Here is a 7,968-nt window from a genome sequence, read left to right as displayed (position 1 = left end):
CCTCTACCGCCATGGCTTCTATTGTATTGTTAGCCACTTGATGATTTTCTTCTTCTAGTCTCTCTCTTTTGCGTTCCCTTCGGATTCACCTCTCCTCTTAAGCAATATCTACAAAATAGGCAATCTCTGCACTCCCAGAGGAGCGGATCATAAACCAAAGGAAATTAACAACACTTTTTCTTTTTTCTTTTTCCTTTATTTAGAATTTTAAAATTTTCCTAGGTTAGTTACCAACTTTCTCAGGCAACGATGCCAATTTTTTCGGGATTTTCAGATTAAATAGAAACGTTGTCGCATACAATCACTGACCCTAACAAAGAAATATAATGACCGATCCTAAGACTTATTCCAAAAGCGCAGTAAAAATAGTAAAAAGGGGATCGAATCCACAGAGAACTATTGATTATCTAGGTCGATTAAAGAGTTCATATGAGGGGGGTTTGGGTTCTTTTTTGTGTAAAAGAAATTTAAAAAGTAACATGTAAACAAAAGAAGTTCAAACGATAATGAGTAAACGATTGGGTTAGAGTTAAACAGTAAAAAGGAACTTGGGAATAATATGTATGTCAATTTCAATCATTAGATACTAATTAATAACATTGAATCCGTGAACTCCACAACCTATTAAAGATACTAATAGACCAATTAACCAAATTCGATATTAAACTAAATTGGCCCTAGTTGAACTTAAAACTCTTATTTCTCAGCGAAATCAAAGTTAAAATTAAAGTGCATTATGAAAGGGTTTACGCGTTGAGATGTACGTCAAGTTGGAAAGCCTAATCTTATAGCACGATTGATTTGGGCAAGATTAAACTAGGGCAAACATGCATAAGATAGAAAAAGTCTTAGCCTAACACATGCAATCCTAGTTTGTGCAACTAAATCATCAATTATGCATAGCGCCATGAAGATTTTGCAAGCAAGAATTTTAATACAATCAATTCAACAGATCAATTCAATAAAATTCCATTAAATTTAAGCCAAATTAATCCAAAGAATTCACAGAATTCAGTACAATTAACTAGAAATCTTCAAGAAACCGAACATACAACTGAATTCAAGGAAGATTTTGCCTAGCCTTACATAGAAACATGAAAGAATCAAAGAATGAGGATGGAAGAATGATGAACTCGTCTCAATCATCCCAATCGTCCTCCTTTTTGTATTTTTCTTCACACCTTCAGTTGCAAGCAAAGATTTCTATTTGTAGAACAATCACGGCATTGCAACTCTATAAAGAGAGTTGCAACACTATGGCTAAATCAGATCTCAAGCGTTAGGGAGGCGCTACAATGCTGCTTTGATGCTCGGTTGCGTATGCGTAGAAGAAATTGTCCGTTAAAGTTCGTAGCACTGAGAGTTGCAACGTTGCCCTGTTCGATAGCTACTGTCTAATAGCGTCGAGTTGAAGCATTGGAGGGGTGTTACGACGAGAACTACTTATCTAGAATACGATGCTTACTGCCTTTCAACGTCAGGTGATGGTTATAACGCTGCCGTCAAGGGAGTTTGGTCATCGTTCCAAAATCCGTTCAAGGGATAATAAATACATACCTTTGAAGACTCATTCTTCAAACTTCCTCGATCATGAATGCTCGATCAGTCTCAAAGACGGCAATACACGAACGCTCGAACACAACGACCGCAACACTTTCTTTCGAGACATGGTTGAAGAAAATGCCCTGCTTCAAACATCGCTTATTCTACTTTGCCTCTATCTCACAACATGATCGACAGCAAACACGAACTCAATGATCTCTAAGATCACAAACCCAATGAACGGCCTCTAAAACCTCGAACTCAGTCGAGTTGAGTGAAGACACCACCATAAAGGTTACCTTGGTATTCTCGGTGTGAGAATCCAGAAGCGTGGGCTTTGTGTGGACTTAGTTAGAGGAAGAGACCAGAGGAATAAGAATCGTGTAAACAATTGAGCAAGTGGGAGATGAAAAGAGTCTATCGTATAGACGAATGCTCAATCGTGTAGACGAAGGCAACCTATCGTATAGATAATGCCCTGCGATCGTTTAGCTATGACCAGCTAAGTGAATTATCGTATAATAACACCATGATTGTTTAACCTCTCTTTTAGCTATCGTTTAGTGAAACCAATTCACTTGACAACAATTCTGTGAGTTCTTTCTGAGAATAGCAATTCTACCAAATTTAGGAAAATTTTTTTCCTTTTATCTCACGGTTACCATAAAACCACCAATAACTTCCCACTCAATTGGTTATAGAGAAAAAGAGATAATTAACCATAATATTATTATAAATATATATGATAACTAGCTTACCATATTATATTGATAACTTATAGTTTTAATATTTCATCTCATGAACTATATGAACCATAGTTCTTTTCTATTTTATGGTACTTAATGTAAATGTCATTTACATTAATCCTCCACTTGATGTATCTCATACATCATATCAATCATATCATACATAATCAAATTTCCTCTTATCAATTTGAACATTTCAAATCAACACCAAGAACTGATCCTCAATTGAATCCAAGCTACCAAGGGGACCTCATGGACCTTAGCTCCGAAGCTCCAATGGTACGTGAATAACTGACTAAACTCTTTAGTTATGGGATCCACCATCCATTAATTGTTGTACACTTCACTAAAGACCGACAACTGCATTATCCTTACTACAAATATATTTTGTGTCCATATCAACCAATCAACAGTGCGATAACCCTTCACAGATCGCTCGTAAGTACAGCTGGGCCAATAATTGTTATGTCCCTGTAGTTACATCTAACTCCTTAAGTACCATTGATTACTTTAATGAACATAAGTCATAGTCCTACTATGACGGAGTCCTCTCTTCCAAAGAGAAGCTGTGACCATTATGTTCAAGACCCAGAATCAACCCTTAAGGGGACAATTTATCTACTTACCTCTGCTTCGGGGAATGAGTGAATTCCATCTTGTGTAATTGAGTTCCTAGCCCCCAAATGAGACAAATCCCCAAAAAGGTAAGCATGTTGAGTTGACAATCTTGCCACCCTCACCCATACTAATCAAAGGACCGCCCTCAAAGGCAGGAGTTCCTAAAATACTCAGGATTAAGGTCATGTTACCTATGGTCGTTTAGGTGAGATGTAAGTCTCAAGTATCAATGACGTTATATAAAGAGACTATTCATCTCATGGTCTGGGCTTATACAAACTCTTTGTATAGGACACCCCTGCTCGCATGTCTCCACATGAATGTTCAGGTTCGACCATCTGTAGTAGTTCACAACACTTATAAACCTCTACAAAGTAGACCGTATCCACAGTGTCACAGGATCATGTATCCCTCCTTAATCCTTATACTACAGATCTTTTTAGGTTATCACTTAAGGCATGATCCACTTGTATATCTCATATACATGCTTAAGTTTACATACAATAACCATGGAGCTTTGTTTATTGGATATGAGTAAATGCCAAATAAAATAACTCTTATTTTATTCATAACAATGTGTACAGTTTACAAACTACGAGACTCCGGGAGAATTAGAACACCAATCCCAACAGTCTCTCACTTGTTCTAATGCCTCGGGAGATTGATGTATAATACATGAAAAATACAAGTACAATATACAATAAACTAGGGCATACTCTATACCTCAGTATCATCTCCCACTTGCCATAGACAAGATGCTGCATGTCCCATAGACTCAGACTCTCTAGATGACCCTCGAACACTTAGCTGTGAGAGCCTTTGTAAATGGATCAACAACGTTGTGCTCCAATGCGATCTTCATGACTATCACATCACCTCGATGCACAATCTCCCTGATCAAGTGATATTTCCGTTTGATATGATTTCTTTGATGATGAATCCGAGGTTCCTTCGAATTTTCCACAGCCCCGCTGTTATCACAATAAAGAGTGATCAGCAAATCCATATTTTGAATAACTTCCAAATCTGTAAGGAATTTTCTCAGCCAAACAACCTCTTTAGCTCATTCACAAGCAGCTACGTATTCGACTTTCATAGTGGAGTCCACGATGCATCCTTTCTTGATGCTTCGCCATACTACAACCCCTCAATTCAGAGTGAACACGACCCCGATGTCGATTTACGAGCTATCAGTCTGAAAGCCATAGTCTGTGTATCCTGTAAGGATCAAATTCTTATCTCCATACACGAGCATGTTGTCCCTCATTCTCCGAAGATACTTGAGGATCATCTTAACCGCTGTCCAGTGATCTAATCCTGGATTGGATTGATAACGACTGACAATCCCTACTGCATAGTAAATATCAGGTTTGGTACACAACATTGCATACTAAGCTTCCAACAACTGAAGCATAGGGAATCCGTCTCATCTCCTCAACCTCTTGAGATATCTGAGGACATTGATCCTTAGACAAAACGATTCCAGTTCTGAAGGTTAACAAACCCCTCTTGGAATCCTGCATCCTATACCTGATCAATATTTGATCGATGTATAATGCCTGAGATAAGACTAACCACTTGTTCTTACAATCCCGAATGATCTGGATCCCTAGAACATACGAGAGGGAATTGAAAACATCTTTCACTTGAAAGCGATCGATCTTCATTCGGTTGCTTGCCAAATCGAAGAGAGCAGAAGGCACAATTGATACGTCTGAAGGAATTAATGTTGTTGGACTTATTGGATCATTAGCAATTCATGCAAGGATTGGTCATCAGGGATCTCTAGAAACTTCATTTTATGAAATTTCTGAGAGATAAGAAAAAATGTTGATGCTTTTTTTATCACCAAGTCGAGATGAATACTATATGGTAGCGACTTGAAAGAGAGTCTCGACGTGCTTAGTAGCGCGTAAATAGAACACGTAGCTCCATAGCGTATCTAGTCACTGGTTACAAGTTTTTTTCCTACTGGACTAGAGGCAGCCGAGAATGTTATGTAAAAAAAAACGACCAATGACAATGAAGGAGAAGAAAGAAGGAGTAGGGGCTAGCCTGCCTTTTTTTTATAAGAGTAAGGGCGAAGCAGCTCGACCAAGAGGGAGAGGGGGGAAGCAGTTCGCCATGGAATGGATAAAAGAACCGAACACGTTTCCAATACCGATGACAGCTCCCGCTGAAGCAATTGTAGCAGCTCGGGCACACATTGATTTTGCACCTTCTAACATCTTGGGTTGAGAATTCTCGTTACGTTTTTTGACTCAAGATAGTAAGAGAAAGAGAAGCAAATGGGGAAGAAGCGGCATTGGAATCGAGGTTGTTAATGCAGTTGCCTTCTACTTGAATCGAGAAGGGGTGACTTAATTGAGAGTCTCCCTATGGTTACGATCCATTGGGTTGGGAAACCAACCTGGATCCAATTTCCTCCAAGAGCCAAGGTAGCACCTGGGTAAGAGCGCGACTACTAGGGCACTCAAAATAAGGGGGGCCCCACTATATTTCATAAATTTCCACAATTGAAATTGTTTGGAATGCAGGGGGGTTCATTGATTAGTAAACCTCCGGTGCTGGTAAGGTTGGGATCGTGGTCGTCCGTCTCCGGCCTCCCCGTGTCCACTAGCCCTCCCATCCATAGTGAAGAGAAGGCGAAAAAGTGCTGCCCCAATTAGCTCACGGACAGCCTTCTCAACCCTGGGGAGTACGAGAGCTTGGTAAGAGAGAATGTAGAATGAGAAATACATTCGATTACGGCAACATTCGCCAGAAGTAGTAGGATTTATTCTCATAATAAAATGAAATATGTCGAAATTCTTTTGTTTCGAAAATGGCGGTTAATTCAATAAAAAATGAAATGGGAGTTCGCACTCGATTTTTAATTAGTACCGCCTCTTCAAAATTGTAACCTTCCCATGGCATATAAGCTACTAATACGTTTTTCCCAAAGTAAGTTCGATGCAAACTTCGAAATTCGTTGTATGGCCTCAAACAGTCTCCTAAAAGACTTTACTAAGCCCAACCAACCCCCTTAACGGTACACCACAGATACGAAAAATGATTGCTCAATCGAGAGGTCAAAGACAGAGATATAGTACTAGTTCCATCTCTAATCTTTGAGAAAATCGGCGTACCCGGATAGGGATGATGGTCTTCCTCTTCTGTCTCCAAGTCGACCATAATAGAATAGATAGGCGCTGTTTGATGAGCCTGCGTAGTATTAGGTCATTGGTCAGGTAAAGGCTGGCCGAGCTCGTAGGGTCCGGACCCCCCACAAAGGGGAAGGGAGTCGACTGAACATCTCAGCCTAATCTTTCATTTGAACTGGGAGCTAGCCACTTCTTAATGTCAGTCAGAAACCCTACATCATTCCTTGAGTAGGATATTATCCACATACAGTACCAGGAAAGCTATTGAGCTGTTGATGATCTTTTTGTAGACACAAGGCTTATCAACGTTATGATAAAAGCCAAATGATTTGGTCGTACCATCAAATCTAATGTTTCATGATCTAGATGCTTGTTTCAGCCCATAAATGAACTATTAAGCTTGCAAACTCTTTGTTTTGATCTAGAACTACGAACCCCTCTGGTTGACCCATGTAGATGGTCTCCTCAAGATTACCATTAAAAAAGGCAGTCTTGACGTCCATTTTCCATATCTCATAATCATAAAATGTGGCTATGGACAGGAGTATCCTAATAGACTTGAGCATGACAACAGGTGAGAAAATTTTCTCATAGTCCACTCTCTCGACCTGGGTATAACGCTTTGCCACGAGTTCTAGCCTTAAAGGTTTGCACCTTTCCATCTACATCTCGTTTTCGCTTGTAGATCCACTTACACCCTATAGGTTTTATCTCATCAGGCTGATCCACAAGTTCCCAGACATTATTGAAGTATATAGACTACATTTCCTTGTTCATGGCCTTAATCTACTCATCCTTGTCAACATCCTCCATTTCTTGCTTAAAAGACAATGGATTCTCAACCCAATCTTTAGAAATGACGTTCTGGGGTTCAGTCAAACCCATATAGCGATCCGATGGGTTCATAACCCTCCCACTACGTCGAGGCAGTCTCAGCTCTTGAGCTGATTGACTAGATGTATTGACTTCAACAACTCTTGTTGATCTGTTAGCCTGTTCAACAATTCTTGTTAAACCCTCAATAGTCTCAGGCTCACTAGAAATCTCACATAAAACAAACTTACTTCGTGGTTTATGATCCCGCATGTAGTCTTCTTCCAAGCAGATAGCATTAGTAGAAACAAACACTTTGTTCTCACTCGGATTATAAAAGTATCCACCCATCGTTTCCCTGGGGTAGCCTACAAAGAGGCAAACTTTTGAACGCGGTTCCAACTTCTTTGGGTTAGTCACAAGCACGTGGGCTAGACACCCGCAAATCCTGAAGTGGCATAAACTACGTTTATGACCTCTCCACAACTCAAAAGGTGTTTCAGAAACAGTTTTTGACTTGTTCAAAATATAACATGCAGTCTCCACTAAAAAACCCCAAAACGAGTCTGAAAGATGAGCACAACTCATCATAGACTGAACCATATCCAACAAGGTTCCGTTTCTCCTTTCTGATATACCATTCTGCTGAGGTGTACCTAGGGCCAAAAGTTGGGACATAATTCCATGTTCTATCATGTAGTTCTGAAATTGGAGGTCTATATATTCTCCACCACGATCAAATCGTAGTGTTTTTATCTTCTTATCCAACAAGTTTTCAACTTTAGCCCTATACTCCTTGAACTTGTCAAGGGCTTCACACTTACGTTACATTAGGTAGAGATACTCGTACCTTGAATAATCATCTATGAAAGAGATGAAATATTCATACCCACCTCGAGCCCTAACATTTATAGGACCACAGAGGTCAGAATGTATAAGCTTCAAGGTTTCCTCAGCTTTGTAACTCTTTCAAGTAAAAGGTCGTTTGATCATCTTGCCTTCGAGGCATGATTCACACATCGGCAAAGAGTTTTCTTCTGAACTCTTTAGAAGTCCACATTTCATCAACTGCTCAATCCTATCGAGGTTGATGTGACCTAACCTTA

This window comes from Benincasa hispida, chromosome 1 (assembly GCF_027475165.1).
Source record: "Benincasa hispida cultivar pf3 chromosome 1, pf3_genome.v1.1, whole genome shotgun sequence".
Taxonomy (NCBI): Eukaryota; Viridiplantae; Streptophyta; class Magnoliopsida; order Cucurbitales; family Cucurbitaceae; genus Benincasa; species Benincasa hispida.
The sequence above is the reverse complement of the archived record's forward strand: the minus strand, read 5'-3'. Positions refer to the sequence as shown.